Source organism: Eupeodes corollae, chromosome 2 (assembly GCF_945859685.1).
Source record: "Eupeodes corollae chromosome 2, idEupCoro1.1, whole genome shotgun sequence".
NCBI classification, from domain to species: Eukaryota; Metazoa; Arthropoda; class Insecta; order Diptera; family Syrphidae; genus Eupeodes; species Eupeodes corollae.
The window spans coordinates 140,597,901-140,615,798 of NC_079148.1; the positions used below are offsets into that span (position 1 = coordinate 140,597,901).

At 26.7% G+C, this 17,898-nt stretch overlaps 1 protein-coding gene across 1 annotated transcript in view; it reads left to right on the forward strand.

Annotated features, from left to right (window-relative positions):
- The first annotated feature begins 7,599 nt into the window (after positions 1 to 7,599).
- LOC129948611 (lysosome membrane protein 2) overlaps positions 7,600 to 17,898 on the forward strand; it is a 54,157-nt gene continuing 43,858 nt past the window's right edge. The window contains exon 1 of the mRNA XM_056059761.1: positions 7,600 to 8,278. The gene's annotated coding sequence lies outside the window, so the exon portion shown is untranslated. The remainder of the gene's footprint in view (positions 8,279 to 17,898) is intronic.

Here is a 17,898-nt window from a genome sequence, read left to right on the forward strand (position 1 = left end):
AATTAAATTGTATATAATATATTGTAACGACATACCAACCAAGTATATTATTTGAAAAAAAAAATCTTATTAACGGTTTTTTTTAAAATGAAAAAAGCTGAAAACAAAATTTGTCACCTCTAAAATTTTACGAATTCAAAATGATTTTATATCCAAAACAATTTTGTGCAACTAAAACTAACGTTTTTAACATTTGGTAAAATTTTGAGAAAAATTGAATTGACAGTTTTTCTATAAAAAATAAAAACCTAAAAAATGACTAAAAGTTGGTAAAAATTGATTTTCGACTCAAATATCTTGTCAAAACTTTGAGATTACATCTTTTAATAATTTTAACTTGATAAAAATATTGTTGTCATCATTCTGAAAGATTTTGAAAAAAATCGAATTGACAGTTTTCTTACAAAAATTGAAAACTCAAAAATAGCATTACTTAAAGTTGGTAAAAATTGATTTTCGACTTAAGTATCTTTTCAAGACTTTGGTATTTTAGCTTTAAACTATTTTTATCTTTTAAAAAATATTGTTTTTAACATTAAAAAATAAAAATCTAAAAGAAAATTTTATAAAAGGTGGTAAAAATTGATTTTCGGCTCAAATATCTTTTGACATTATTGCTTTCAGCTAATTTTATTTTATAAGAAATATTGTTTTCAATATTCGCAACAATTTTGTCAAAAATCAAATAGATAGTTTATTTTACAAAAAATAAAAAAACTAAACAATAAAATGAATAAAAGTTTTTAAAAATTGATTTTGGACTCAAATATCTTCTCAAAACTTTGAGATATTGGCTTTAAATTACTTTAATCTTAAAAAAAATATTGTTTTCAACATTGGGTACAATTTTGAGAAAAATCTAAGCGACAGTTTATTTAAAAAAATAGGAATCGAAAATAAAAACAATACTAAAACATGGTAAAAATTTACTTACGACTCAAAATGCTTTTAAAAATTAAAAATATTGTCTTAAAACTTGTTTTATTTCACAGAAATATTGTTTTCGATATTCACTCGTTTTCTTATAAAAATCAACAGTCCGTTTTTTCATAAAAATATGAAATCTCCAAAAAGAAGTACGCAAATTTGGTAAAAATTGATGTTCGGTTCTTGATGTCTCTCAAATTAATTTCATTCATCCAATTTGAAAAATTGGTAAAAATTTGTTTTCGGCTAACTTCTTTTAACAAATTTAGATTTTCAAAATTTACTATTTCCTTATATGAAAAATATTGTTTGTTGTTTTAAAATATTAAACCCAACACGAAAACAAACTTTTAAGCAAAACAAATCGACAGACGGGATGGGAAGTTATCAGTGTGGGTCGCATCCCAGATTCTTTTTTAATATACATAAGATCAATAAATTTCTTTTTCAAAAATCAATTACTAATTTTAAAAAAATGTAAGACTTAGTTGCCCCTAACATGCCTTAGCAACTAATAACGCTTATAACTTAAACAAAAATTATGACGTCCTACACTGTTGTAAAGACTTTGAAAAATGTACCAAAAATATAAAATTGTGATCGATTTTTTGGTCTTAATTCACGAAAAAAATTACGTTTAATGTTTGGAAAATATTGTTCACTGTGTTTTTGGAGAAAAAAATTAACTTTAAATGGGTCTTTGATTAAAGTATGTAGAAACAAAAATGTTAAAGTTTAAAAAAACATCAATTGGCGGTTAAAAAAAATTAAAGCCCTATCAAAAACATTACTAGTTTACTTAAATGTCTAGAAATCTCACTTGAAACATCTAAAATTTTTGATTGCAGTCGTTTAAATGAAAATTTGGCTTATTGCAAAAATTTTACTCGATTTTTTTAGACATTTTTCAGAGTGAGTCGCATATGTATATTTTTTTAACTCCTAAAATTGTGTCTGAATTGTTGTCTTTTTCTTTTTAAATTTGTTGGTTTGCCCTTTGGCTTTTAATGAAATTCATATTTTCTTCACTTCTATTCAAAAATATTTTTAATCTCTTTTCCGAGTATAAAAACTTCAGAACTCTTACTGATTTTAAATTAAAATGGAAAGAGATTTCTTAAGTAAAACAATATTAATTAAGCTTATTTTATGGTGTTATTTGAAGTCAAAAGTTGACGAGTAAACAAGGAACCCTTTAGCTGAAATTCAGCAGCACTTATTAAAATAAAAAAGACAATTTAACGGTTATTAAAAAAAAAATAGCCATAAATAATTTACTTTCACAATCTTGTTAGTTTATAGTGTTAGTCCAAAGTTTGTGAAAAGTTAAAAGATAATAAAATTATTGAATTCAAATACTAACATCTAATTATCATTTTAATTCGTTTTTTTTTTTAAACTTTTTTAACCAGTTTGTTGAAATCTTTTAAGTTCTATTTTAGTTTCCCAAGAATTCGTTATTAAATATTTTATTTGCATAATGAGATTTTGTTCAGATACAAAACCTTATAAAGTGCATAAATAACAATTATAATGTAATAAAGGATTTGTACCTAAAGAAATATCAGTTCAATTTTAATCTTTTCATAAAATGTCGTTAAAGCAAAGTTGTTATATTTTTTTTTTGCTATGGAGACGAAGTTCCTTTGCAGTTATTTGAAGGTTGTTCTTAATGTTTCATCCAAAGTTCCCATAAATAAATTATATTTTGTAAATATTCTATAGTTTAATGTGATTAAAATTCAAGAATATTGCTCAGTATAAGAATAAGACAGTCTGGCGTATACGTATTTTTTTTTTCTTAAATATTTATTGTTTGGTTACGTATGTGTATGGGATGAATAACTTAATGGACTTTCTTTACGTTGTTTGTCTTTAATATTTATTATTTGTTCTAAGGTAAGCTTTGAATTGCTTAAAATAACATATATTCAAAATCATTAAGCATTTCATTTGAATATTAATTACAATAGATGATGATCTATAAAATTAAAATGGTGACTAATTTAGAGAAACCAAAGAATTATTTTGAAATCCACAAAGGTAAAGGTACTTCAGAAGAAGCGATTGACGCAAATGATGTTTTGGTAATGTCAACAATAGGTTTGGTACCTTTCATCCATTCTTGAACAGATGAGTGTGAAATGATTTACATTCAAAAATTTGAGTTTTTAGGAGATATTCTTGTGAACTACTCAAAAAAAACCTTTCAAATTTGTTAATTTACAATTTTGGTAAACAAAAAAATAGTGAATGTGTGACGTAAATGTATATTTCATTTTCTGGTTATAAATAAATAAACACTACATACATAATTTTAGATCCTTATTTAAAGGTCATTCATTATAATCATAACAAATTAATAAATTTAAGTTTTGTTGAATCATTAATTTGTTATCTTATCTCTTTTAATTAATTTGTTATCTTATAGAACTTTTGTATAACAATTTTTAAAAAGCCTTCTAAAAAGTCATTAATTTTGCATAACTTAAATAGTTTGATTTTATATTTTTAAGGCTTGAACATAAAATAAAAGCCTTAAATGAAACCTAATGTAAGTAATCCTCATACAAAAAAATGAAATCAGTTATTTCTCTAAAAACTTGCATTGTTTTATTTTTAAACAAAAAACAGAAACATATCTTTAATTGGACAGTTTCCTTATAGATTCTAGACGTATAAAAGATAATTCTTGTCATTCTCGCTACGTCTTTGTAAAAATCATATACATTTTACTTACAAGGACTTTTCTTTCCCAAAGCAAATAATTGTATTTAATTAGTTTTTGTGTGTTGTTGTTGTTGATTTTGTTTAAAAACCACAATCTTCTTGAGAATCTACTTACCAAAAAACACAAAAAAACCCAGTCATCCAACTCGCTTAAGGCCACAAAGAATATTAACCATTTATGTCTCTTCTGAGATTCTCTAGATGCTGTTGTTGATATTCGTACCTTTAAGTACCTGCAATCTGCGTCACTTGTATCTACGCTTCTTTTTTAGATCAACTCTCATATCACTAAGAGTACAAGAAGAACAATGGAATTTTTTCTTTTGAATCACACTCTTTTAGTTTAGTTGGGATTTTCCATAAGTCATCATTTTAGCATCATCACAGCGATCAGCATCAACGTCAGCTTCAACATCAGCATCCGAATCTGAATCTGAATCCTCAATACGCATCATATCCTCATATTGTGAATAATTGTCTTATATATTTAATTCGACATAAAGCAATCAACTCAACATACCGGTTCGAATCCGAAGAAGAAAATGAGACGAACTGAAGAACTGTATTTTTTTGTTTTTAATGACCCTTTATCCAAGAAATCAATTTGACGTCCTTGAAAGTTCATCAGTTCAGTGTTGGGTAGAGATAAAGTTTAAAAGGTATGTTTCCATTCCATTGTGATGTTGAAGCAGACAAAATTTTAATTCCTTATTTTATATACACATTAACTTTTATACGAAACTTATGATATGTACTTTCCTACTTTGTGATATTATAATTATTATTTCAAGAACAACAATTCTAGATAGGTACAATTTTTAATTAAATAAGTTCAAAAGGTTAAAATAACAAAATGATAACCGGCCTAAATCTCCTCCCATTTAAATGTACGTCACTTCTAAAGTAGTACTTTTCAAATGACGTCTCTCTTTAAGTGTCAATAAAAAAATAAAAGTACCTGCCAGTGACAATGACAACAAAGCTAAGGTGATAAGGAAAATTTTAATTCTTTTAATAACAATAATTGTGCATAAGGTGACAATGGTAACAGGGATGGATTTACATTTATGAAAATTATTATCAGAGAGTCTGTATACTTATTGGATTTAATTTTTTAATTTGATCAAAGAATTAACGAAACGTTTATTGAAACAATGATTTTATTATTGTATCAATGGCATTTTTCATCAATCAACACAAATTTCGTAAGTTATTGAAATAAATTGAAAAAAGTTAATAAAATAAATTTATTAAATCTTAAAATTAAAAGAACACCTGAGATTTTAGTTTTGTTTTTGAATTTTAGAAGAGCTAATATTTGTTAAAAATGAATCTAACAATATTCAAAGTTTTGAATTTTCGTTTTTAATTATTTTCGATACAGTTACGCCCATATTATTGAGTTTGATATTTTTAGTTTTTTCAGAATTCGATCTAAATATAAATTAATACAATTTAGGTCATATCCTACAATAGAATTAATTTTGGGTAGAAATTCACATTAAGTAAAATTTTCAAATTAAAAAAGACGGCGTTGGGTTCTTTCGCCTAAAACCATATCACTCAAATTACAAGCGTGCAAAACATTTCTATCAATATTTTCGTGTTAATCGATTCGGGCTATATTTCCGAAAGATTGGGCGTTAAGACTTTTTGGGGTTGTATAACATCCAAAATAAATTGGACCATATTGCCCAATAAGTCAATGCAATCGTTTCGTGATCCCAAGTAGAGGGTTGCAGGACGGAGCAGCATGTCACCGTAAATACAAACAGTTTGTATAGAAGTCTCAAAGCCTGCATAATTTTCACAATTCTCAAAATAGATGTCGCAAAGCTTTACCCCTTTGTCATAAAACCGAAATTTAACATTAAAAATTCTTTTTGGGAAAATTCCAACTAACAATTTGGTAGTTCTTTTCTTTAAAATTTATTTGTTCGTTACCACATTCGCTTTTGGGTTTTTTGGCGATTTTTGTTAAGCTTTTTGGACTTAATGACATTTTAGGATTCGGGATAGTTTTTGGCAAAAAGACAAACCGCCAAAAATGACAATTTTTAGTCGAATTAAAAAAAAAATATCATCCTTGTTAAGTTCGATGATTAAGTTTCTCCAAAACTAGTTGTACGTCAAAAGTAGTCTTACATGGAGGTCTAGTTTGAATTTTTTAACGAAATGTATTTAGATGTCAATCAAATGAAAATAGTCTTTGAATAAAAAAAAATTGATTAACATTTAAATCCAATTCAACTTTGAAGCACATTTGTATTTTTTAATAATCTTAAACTTTAATATTCTTTTTGCAATAAATCGTTTTTTTTCGAAATCCAACTGAAATTAATTAAGCCTACACTCAAAAACATCGTAGTAAAAATGTTGTATTACACAATTTTTTAGACAAACAATTCAACACAAAAAGATTTTTAAACTTCTACAAAATGGTTGGAAAATAAAAATTCTGCCTTCAGAGTTCAAAAAGTTTTCAATCAAATACATTTATATATTTATAATCAATGCTAAGTAGTGTTAAAAAAGAGTAATATTTTTGAATACATTTTTTTTCGTCGAATGGTGAAAGAAAAAAATCTGTTTTTTGAGAACAACTTGAAATTATCGACGTCTACTTAAATTTACAAGTATCACAAAAACCAAATCTCTGCTGGGTCACTTTAGAGGTAAATTTGAACTTTTTAGTCCATTTTTTTGATCAAATTTAGAGTCTTTGATCATTCATTTAAAAAAGAAAAGTCTAATTGATTTATTTAAAAATTGATATTAAATTGTATGGTTCACTTTTCTTACGAATTTATACCAAAACCGAATTTGGAGACTACAAAAAAACACATCTTTTTTAACCTTGTTCAAAGCTTAATACCAAAAGTAATAAACAAATTATGCAAAACATATAATTTCTTTTATTGATTAAATTTTAATTTAACTCGGAGTACGATTTTAAATTATTAATGCAGTCTTTACTTTTCAAAATTTGAATTTCCCGAAAAAATGTTTGTCAATCAAAGTAAAAATTATTAGTCAACACAATTCCTATGAAACAAATTGTCAAATCGCATTTTGATAATTTTTTTTTCAAAGAAAATTCCACTGTTGAAAAAATGTTGTTTGTTAAAAATATTTGGGTCGTGCTTTCTTTATTTGTGCATAAATGATTTCTTAGAAAAAATGTAAGCAATTGAGTATTTGAAATGATGGAATGGAAACCCCTCCCTACTATTTTGCTTACTAGTAAAATAGTGTGTCATCAAAGACTTTTCACAACTTTTTGTCTTTTTGTATGGGCCCTTAAATTGTTGCACCCCATAGAATTTCGTACAATAATAATCCGCCTCTGGTAATCAACACTTTCAATCAAAGGAAACGATGAAGAACAACACCATTTAAAATGTGTTTAACATCAGATTCTCAACGTGAAAAAAAAACATGAAAAAGCTTAAGAAAATCCCTTCCTTAATAAAAAACTCACATACTAGAAGATACTCACGTTGATAAAAGACTCGTATAAGAGAATGTCTGTATATTATACATATATAGAGATATATATGTAATTGCAAATATTAACCGATCGAAATCGTTCAACAGGAATAAACAACATCAAAACAAAAACAAATAAAAATCCGAAAAAAAATTGTATCTCATGAAGAAAAACTTGCAAAAGATACCCGACAAACGGCAACCTGTGTGACACACACAAGAAGCACGCTGCAGCTAAGCCACCGCTACCACTGCCTCCACCGGCACCACCACCGCCGCCGCCATCCACCGACTCCACTGATCTGATCCGCAATTCGCAGAGTTTCGTCTATGGAAAATGCGCAAAGAAAAATAAAACAAAACAATAAACACAGAAAAAGCTGAAAAAAACATAAGAAGAAAAAATAAAAAACAAAACTCAAGACCTGATGACTTAAAACTACTTAAGGTGGTGGAACGATCCGCACTGCGGTCTTAGTGGTAGTAAAGTTAAGTTAAAAGCATCTGAGAGATATGTAGATGCGGGTCCATTCATATGAGAGCTTTTCACATTACCCTGCGATAACTTTAGATCAACGGACATACAACGCGCTTTGCACTTGCGCGCCGCGCTCCTTTTTCTGAGTTATAATTATTTCTAAAGTTCGAATTAAATTGATATTACGGGAATCTATCTATCGTACTGTGTCGCTGCTCAAAGCAGTACCTCATCATAAATATAAAACAAATAGAATTAAAGGAAAATTAAAAATCATTTTAAGGATTACAAGGATTTTTCGTATCTTTCAGTGTGATTTTTTTCAAAAAAAAAAAATTATTTTTAAATGTTTCGTTTTTCTAATTCGCTGTGTAATTGTTAAATCCTTTTTGAAGGAGTCTTAAGTGAAAATTTGTGCGATTCAATTAAAAAAATAATAAAGATTATAATTTAAAAAAAAAGTGAATGTTCTTTGAAAGAGAAAATAATAAAATATATTTTTTTGGTGACCATAATGACAATAAAACAAGCATTTTTATAAACCAAAGGATATCTTTAAATATTGCATCAGGAGTTCGTATAGATTCAAAAGAAAAGGAATGCCTGTTGAGAACACAAGAATACAATTTATTTACCTACGAAATTAGTTTTGATGTAAGTGTTTTATTTTTTAGTTATAAATTATGTTGACTAACTATTTAAAGGAAAGAAATATTTTCCGTCCTTAGGTTTGAGTTTTATTTGAAATTTAACTTAAAATATTTTCTGTTTTTTAATATATTTTGAAAATTATTTTGTGTATCTGTAAGGAATTTAAAAAACTAACAGCATTCCAGTTTTTCTACTAAAAAATCCTGAAAGAAAATAATTTAGGATACTATTTTTTATTCGAAAAAAAATTGAATTTGTAGTTTCTTAGACAAAAATTGTCTTTGTATAAAAAAGGAAAGCATTGAATATCCTTTCATTTTCTTGAAATTTATTCAACGAACTTCTCAAGCATAGACCTAATGAATATAAATGGAGAAGAGCTAAACGAATTATGATCGTTAACAAAGAATTACTTTCTTCTGTTATTAAATTTTACAATTTTTAGGTGATTATCAAAAAACGATACATTTTTCAAGTCCTTGAAATTACATGTTTTTGTAAGTTTCGGGTGAATTATTTTTGAATTCTGTGCTTGATTCATTTGAAAAAAGTAAAAGTGAAAAATAAGTGGTTTTAGACAAGAAAATCAAGAAAATTGAACTTTTTCTTGTGCGAATAATATTAAAATACCATATTTATAAATTTTTTGAAAAAATGTGGAGCCTAAATTTTTCCATTCAATGTTTCTTAAACCATCTATGCACCTCAAACCCGTCTTCGTCAAAGAAGTAAAGTATCTTTTAGTTATCTGCATTATTTCGAATGTTTATCTCTTAAATAGTCCATCCTCAAAAGTAGTATCTTTATTTTTTATAATCTGTTATGTTCTCCGCCTAAATAAACAACATAAGTGTCAAAAAGTTCAAATATCGATTGATAGAGAGAAAATTAAGCAATATATTAATATTATCTTTTTTTAAGAAGGTATTTGAAGCGTCAATAATAATAAATAATAAAATAGATTTGCATAAAATTTGCACAAATTTATTTATGCTTTTTACTGACATTGACATCGAAGAGTGAAACTAAATTTTGAGTCTCAAAATTCTTGCAATATTGTAAAAACTCTATGGGAGGTAGCTTAAATTGTATAAATTAATAAATAAATAAATATTTATCTTTTGTTTTGTATTTTTTGTTATAGTCCGGTCATTCGCTTTGTGAAACTAAAAATAAGACTATTTTTTGTAAATTATTAATTTTTACATTGAAGGTTAATCGATCTTTCGACGACAAAGCACGATGTCGCGATGGTGAGATGATGAGACGTAATTAAAATAATTTTTTGGGATAATTGTTTGTTTATTTTTAGCAAAAGTAACTGTGTTTGTAGTATACTATTTTTTCTTTTGTGTCTGGTGATTTTGTTTCCGGCAGCTCTGCCGGCGATGATCGTTTTGTTAAGTGATCTGAAAATTGATTTCTATCTATTTTTAACTTTGAAGGATAGAAACAAAATTAAATTAATTATTTTGTATTTATTTTTATCCTGAAAATTGCCGATTTAAAATAAGTAAACAAAGAAGGGTACTTCAGACAAGAATTAATTTATTTTGTTGTAAAATGTGTCGAGTATGGGTATTTCTTGTGTTTTCTTTGTGACTAACCCAATCATCTTTCTATCAGAAACTATCTTGTGTCTTGTAGATTCCGAATCTATAAATTTATTTAAATTAATGCTTTTTTTGTTTGCGAATTTTTGTTGTCATTTGTTTTTTTTTTTTTGTTTATTAATTTATTTCAATGGGAATTTTGAATCTTTATAAATTAAAAATATGTCAGCTTGATATTTTAAATTGAGTCATAACATAATACTAAGCTATAGCCGCGTGGGTAATGACCTTGTCCTCGATACTACATATTTATCAACAGCTGGATTGATAGGAAAAAACTGAAATATAATCAAAACCAGATTAGGTGATTGATCGATATATATGTTACTATTAAAGAAAGCGAGATTTTGCATGAATAAATTAAATGGAAATATGTTAGCTCAAAATATTCATTGAACAACCGTTTTATAGTCTAGTGTTATGACAAAATTAAGCGTTCTTCAATTAGGGGTTTTATTCTGATGTAAAAAAGGAGCAATTTTATGAATGTTTGTCTCATTGTAAAAAGAGGGTGTGTCATTATAAATGGGAAAAGAAATTATTAAAATAGACGCTATGTTTGCAGAACCATATCTTTTGAATGTCTTTAATAATAAGTTTTCACATGACTACAAAGAAACAAAATTCCAAAGGTGTCCAATCACAAGATCTCGTTGATCAATTGAGATCAACTTTTCGAGAAATAACACGATCAGGAATCTTTTTTTTCTAAATTGTTATTTATTCGTGGAACTGTAAGTAGTTCCATTTTTGAAGTGAATTTTGACAATATAAATGCATTGTTAAAGCTCATTGCTCCATTTTTAATAAAACAACACTTTTTAAATGTCAAAGAGTTCAGGTTTAGAACTTATAGGTGACAAATTAGCGAAGGGAAAATGAAGCCTATTAAAACGAATTTAATATATTTTTTCTTATCAAAAATATAAAAAGAACTATTTGGTGAAAATCTTCTTTAAATGACTTTTTTAAATGGTGATTCTTTGATTAAAACCACTTTCAATTTTTACCAATCCTTTTTTAAATAAAATGTTTTAAATAAGAACTCTTGCGTTACAATAAATAAAGTATTTAATTTGTTTGAAACTGATCAAACCTGATAAATAAATAAGAATATGAGAAATTTTGTAAAAACTGTTTAATTTTACAAATCAATAAACTTAACTTTTGTTTCACAAATACATATGAATAGGTTTTATTGGATATAATCGATATTCCTAAAAATCGTCGCGAGAAACTATACAATCTTAAAACTTATAGTCAATTTTTTCCGCGTAAAGGCAAATTGGCCTTTTTTTAATCTAAAATTTACGTATTAAAAGATAAATTTGCAGATCTCCAAAGTCATTTCCGTCTATTAAATTCGAATTTTCAACCAAAACTGTTAGCAGTATTAAATTCAAATAATTTTTAAAATCCATTTAAAACAAATAAAATATGAAAAAAATAATTACAGGATTCAAGTAGATACTCCGACAACAATTTAAATTTTAAATTGAGTTATTATTAAAGTTAAACTAAGACTTCCTTTCATGTTAATATAATTTTTACCTATTTATTTGACTTCAATGTAATAACTCTAGTCATATCTCAAAAAACATCTTAATTTGGTTTGAGAATCAAAATATTCACCAAATTTGCTTACAAGCGAGCAGAATTGATGTCAAATAGACTATTTGTGCCACTCAACTACATTTAAACTGGTTTTTAGCATACAGTATGTTCTTATCACTCAGAAATTCATTACACGATTTTGGGAATACTTATTTTGAATTCTAATTCTGCAAGATTCAGAATAAATATGGTCCCGTGGATTTTTCCATTATAAGCTGCCACCATGTCAAGAGACTACTAGACTTGAAAGATTAAAAAATCAAATCAGACTCAACATTAAAATCATCGTAAATTGTATATATTCAAAATATAGGTTCATTAATCCTCATCGTAGAAACAATCAATGTTTATATTCTTTCAAGGAGTTATTTATTCAAGTTAGCGATATTGCAGAAAATATATTGCTTCAGCTAAAATTTAGATATCAAAAAATTCTAAAGATCCTACAATGTATGGCACATTTTGAGAGTCACTTATTTTCAAGCCTTAAAATAACAAACAAACAAAATTCCATACGCTTAATCCTACCAGTTTGTTTTTAAAATGACTCATAAATTACCTGGTAATTAACCGATAACTGAATATAATCCTTTTTTCCACGCTCAATTCACAATTTCAATTAAACCAGTTTCATTGAACATTCAATATTTTTCCATTTATTCTTTACTTTTTTTGTTCTTCATTTTCATATTTTCAAGTGTCAATAAAGAAAGATGTTGTTTTGTAAACAATTCCTGGCCTGGAAACTTTTTCAACAGTTTCTAGATATTTTACAAAAATAATAAAAAGAAGATATTGACGTCATAAAATTTTCCATCTTGGCCAACAGCGGGTTGGGTACTCGTATGTCTGCATTTATTTTCTTTGTAGAAACATTTCACAACATCAAACAAAACCCAATCCCAAATAAAAGTTTTCTCTTCTAAAAACAAACCAACTCACAATAAAAAAAAAAGAAACAAAGGACTTATTTATAATTCCAACAAATGAACAAATGACATAAAAGTTACAACCAAATAATTTGAAATGACGTTCCGCAACATTTATTATATGCTTCTCATAAAATGTAACCAACTAAAAATTCATACAACACACAACTTGAGTGTAGGTATGCTAAACAAAAGAGCAATTTGTAAGATATTTTATTTCAACACCTTAACACCAAATTGTCTCAATAATGCGGACAAAATAGCAGAAATGTATAATTACCATCCATATGGCTCTCTGACTACACCAACCAACCGACCCATAGCAATGTCGAACAATTGAAACATAAAATTAATAAAAATTCAAAAAAAAAATATATATACAAAGATTGTTTTGTGTGATGATCAGCAACTCGAGAGATTGAGTTATTAAAATGAATGTTCTATTGAACATTGATTCATTGAAATCGAGATTCCATTGCAAGTGCAACTCGCAAAATGAGACACAAAAGCAATTTATTTAACAAAAGATAACAAAGTTATAACGATAAATTACAAAATAGTTATTTTTAAGTGTTAGCTTTGGAAAAAAAAGCATTGGCCTCTGATTTGTATATTGTAAGTAATGCTCCTTAATTAACAACCATCCGTCTCGTTGTCGTCATTGTCTGCATGAGGTTTTCCATTCAATAAAAATAAAAACACATTATTATCATGAGCGAGCTCTGTGAATGAAAGACCTTGCAGAAATCTTAAGCTTTTCACGCAAATATGCAATTTACAAATAGTTATATCGAGACAGTCGCATCGTTGACGGCACTGGTGGTCAATTTGTGGAGATGCAGGTTCGAAATACAATTATTAGAGCATTTAATGCAGGTGGGGATGACGACCGATGGCATTTTTTCTTATATAATCAAAAATATAATGAAAATGCAAGTTAGAAATAGCAAATAATCAAAGTTGCATGAAAACTTTTCTTCACTCGGGATATTGGTAATTTTTGTGCTGGAAAAATCAAAGAGTCTATTTTTGCAGCAGCAACATGGTGTGGCAGTGCTATATACCTGAGACAGCCAGAGCAGTAGAGCACTGTGTTTGGGGGTAAATGGATGAATGCACGCGCATCGTTAAGTGCACGTAAGTGGAAAAATACTTATTGTCAAAATGTTAGGCAGGTATACGCCACTCCAAGCTGAAGCTGATTATAAGAGAGTAAAGAAATTGCAACTGAAAGAAATTGCATCATTTGACACAGTTAGACAGTTACAATTATTATTAAATATAAAAATCTTGAATATAATAATATTTCCGTCATAGCAACAACAGAGAAACAAAATAAAGTTCGTAGCTCAGCTCTTTTGTTTCATTGTGATGACAAATTTTCTGAGTATGGATAATCTGATAAAATTATGTTTACAAATTGGTCTGACAAGTTTCTTTTTTTCTTTTGTATTTCAATGTCTAGCTTATCGTCTAGTAATCTCGCTGGCCTAAAATTTGTTGTTGAAAATAAAAATAATTATAGAATTAAATTAAACCATGACAAACAAGTTCAACGTTTATTTTTTTATAATTGCTCTTTCGCACTTAAAGATGTTTACAAAACAACTTACACTCTTTAAACTCTTAATTTTAAATTACGGAAGAAGAAATAATTAAAAATCATTTGTAATAATTTTGTAATTATAAATTTCATTTTATTTTTTCATTCATATTAAACACACAAAACACACCATTTATTTATTTACCTTAAAATTAGATATGCTAATTTATACTTCGAATTTTGAGATAATTTTACACATTTAAAATACTTAATCACAGATATTTATTATTAATAATTAATAACTCTCAATGACAGGTATCTATATCTGTTTAAAGTGTTACATTTATTGATTGTGTGGTTAAAATAATGAAACAATATTGATCCAATTAGTTTTGCTACTTTAGGATAAAATCTGTATAATTAAAAATAAAGTTCAAACAAACAAGACAAAAACGAAAACAAATTATTTGTCATAATAAAACACAACATAAAGCAGACAATGGATTTGTGAGAAAGTATAAGTATATTTATTTTTATAACAATTAAACTTCGATTCAAGTGGGTGACATTGAATTTGCCTGCAGACATATGTATGTATGTATGAAATAACTTTCGATTTCATTGTCAAGCAGGCGTAGAAATTAAAGAAAAAAAATAAAACAAAGAAGATCTTTTTTTTTAGATGATATCGCTGGTAAATATTACCTGAGGCTTTATGATATTTGTATCATTCAAGAGGTGTTCCTTTTAATCTGAAGTATACAAACTTGTATGAAAGATGGGTAATAAAAACATGCATTTTTACTTAAATTGATTTCTTTCTTTGTTTATTGGAAATTTTATTTTAAAAGTTAAAACAAAGAAAAATATGCTTTATGGTTCCATTTTTGATTAACAAACGAATTTATTCATTTGAGCACGAATTTCGTTCACTAGTGATTCACATACGAATTATTGAAGAGTGATTCCCTGGATCTAGAAATTAATGCTAAAATTTTACTTTATTGTTCGTACTCAAAACTTACTATTTTTTTTTAAATTTCTTTCTCCTGTTTTTATTATCTTAAAAATCTTAAAAATTTCAAGTGTGTATTAACTTAAAGAAAAAAGGGGAAAAGCATGAAATTTTAAGTACGAATACAATTTCTACGAACGAAAAATAAATCGATAATTTTGATTTGTCAAAGTGATTGTTATAGTTTTATAAACACGGATTTTCAAAACACCACTCTTTTCGTTAAAAAATTGTGTATTCAAAGATTATTCAATTTTAACTACTGACTTACTAACTTTAAATTATTATCATAAAATTAATGTAAACATAATAACAACAATTTCATTTTGGAAACTTTCAACTGACTAATTTCAAATATCGTTAACATTCTCAAAAATATATTTAATATTGTTTAAAAAATCCTTTCAGCGTTTTATTTTGACATCAAGAAAACTCTTCCTATTTACCTCTAAAAACAATACCAGTCGAATCGAAGGGGTAAAGTTTGCAACAATATTTCCTTTGCATATTATTTGTCCATGATCAGTTAGCATGTTTGCCAGTTGGGCTCTATGTCTTCAATTACTTCCCAAGTACTGCTATTTGATCTTGAAAAAATTGTAAACCATTAGAAAACATAGACATAAAAATGGAGTTAAGTTCGAAAATATCGGCGGCCTATTGCGATCACCTTTTCGAGAAATAACACGAAACTTTTCTTGCAAAAAAAAACAATAGCTATGTAAAATGATCATATTTTTTTTAAGTTCTTCTTTATTTAATTGAAATAATAATAATAGCCTAATTTTTAATTGTTAAATGTCAAAAGATGGCAGCTTCAAAAGTGGCAGCTTACCAATTAGCAGGCTAATTAAAATAAAACCTATATTTTAATAGAGTTAATAACGGGAGTCAAATTCGGGTAAAATTGTATCTCAAGCTCTTATACGTGATCCTACCAACTTCTATAATAATAAAAATATGTTCAATTTCTGAATAAATCCCATCGTAAAATTTTGCCAAAAATAGATTTTTTTTGCTAAAAACAATAATTATAAGTTATAAACTTTGATTTATGAAATACATTCGGTTAAGCTTTAAAATAATTTGTTTTTTTTTTCTTAATAGGAACCTTGACCTTTTTTCAATTTTTGTTTTCTTCGTATGAATTGTGGAAGTTTGGCCAAGTACAAACAAAGAAAAAGTAAACAGTTTTAATCCCAACCTTAATAAATTGACTATAAATTAAGGATTTATAATTAAACATGAAGATTTTAACTTCATTTTAACTTAACATTTTTATGTATTATAATGGCGCAGGTTTGAAAATGTCGGCCATGGTGCAGTTACTATCATCAGATAGCAATATAGATGGTCTGTTTATAAGCCATATTAATTTTGTTAAAATTATCCTCAAAAACATGGACATTTGTATATCTTTGTTTTGTTAGTATATTATTTAAAATCCAAAGATTATAACTTTTTAAAAAATAAAGACATTAATTGTCATTTTATGTTTTATGTCAAATCTTATTAAAATAATAAAAATTAATTTTACATTGGTTTAAAAATAAGCTTAAAATGTAGGACATATTTAACGTAGTAAAATAAATTATTAGAGTCCCTTCTTAATTTAAAATTATGCTTTCTACGACATAAACACATCAAAATAAACTAAAAACATATAAGATTAATATTTGATGCTAATTTTATATTTTTAATACCCACTTTAAAAGAAAAAAGGTTTAATTTGTATTGGATTTTATAATATTAAAATATTTTGACTTTTTTTTTTAAGTATTTTAACAGAAAAAAAGAGCCAAAGGTTTTATCGTCGACACAGCAAAGATGCAATAGAATTTAAAAAAAAAATAACAGAGAAAGAACAAGCCCTTTTCAACTGTTCAATATATTTTTATCAAACAAAAAAAACATAATTATTACATTTTATAGCAAAGGAAGTTTATGTTTTTTTTTAAATTAAAAAACATCGATACTTTGTGTTAAACAAATTTTTCTTTGGATGAAGCATTTCAAATGTTGGATACATTATGTTTAATTACTAAATTAGAAACTGCTGGAATAGTTCAGTCGTTTTTCTTAATAGACATATAAGGACAATCCCATAAAACAAGATCATCGAAATCGGTCCAGTATTTCATGGGTTATAAATTGTGTTAATACTTCACTTTATCTTTTTATAAAAAAGTTGAAAATATAACATTTAAGGTTCTATTTATTTTCACTAGATGAATTGTCTCATATTTGAATTTTCCAAGTGTTTAATTTCCTAAGTGCACAGTATATTTTATTAAAACAAGTCTCTCAGGAATTTCGAAAAGTTTAAGAATAATAAAATATTGCCGTACGAAGTTCACCGGCTCAACTAGTTAGCTAAATATGCAATCCTTTCACAGAATATATACTTTATTAGTTAAATTAGGCTACAAAATTAAAAACTTATTTGATATTCCACAAGAGTTTGTTTATTGTCACTTTCAAATATGAATCTGCTGCGAATTTCATCACTGGTTTTATGGAAAATTTATTTTCACTCTAAGTGAGGATTATAATTGTTTAAATAAATTAAAACAAATGCTACTCATTAACACCCAGTTTACCTAAGACCAGTTTTATAAAAAAAAAAACAGTAAACCGATTCTGATTAGTTGTGGAAAATTTTAATAGCTTGTCTAAAACCAGGAATTGTTTTCCATCAAAGTTCTTTACCTACGCACTCTACATCAACATAAAAACTACAAAACAAACAACTTTCATACGAAAACATTTTTAATCGACTTTGAATATTCCAATTAAAATGTTATTTTCTTATAGTTGCGGAAAAATAACAAGAAAACTAGAAAATATTGTCTAAGCAGTTCCGAAATCTTCTAATAAATCAAAGCATATTATGCATTTATGCAGCGACA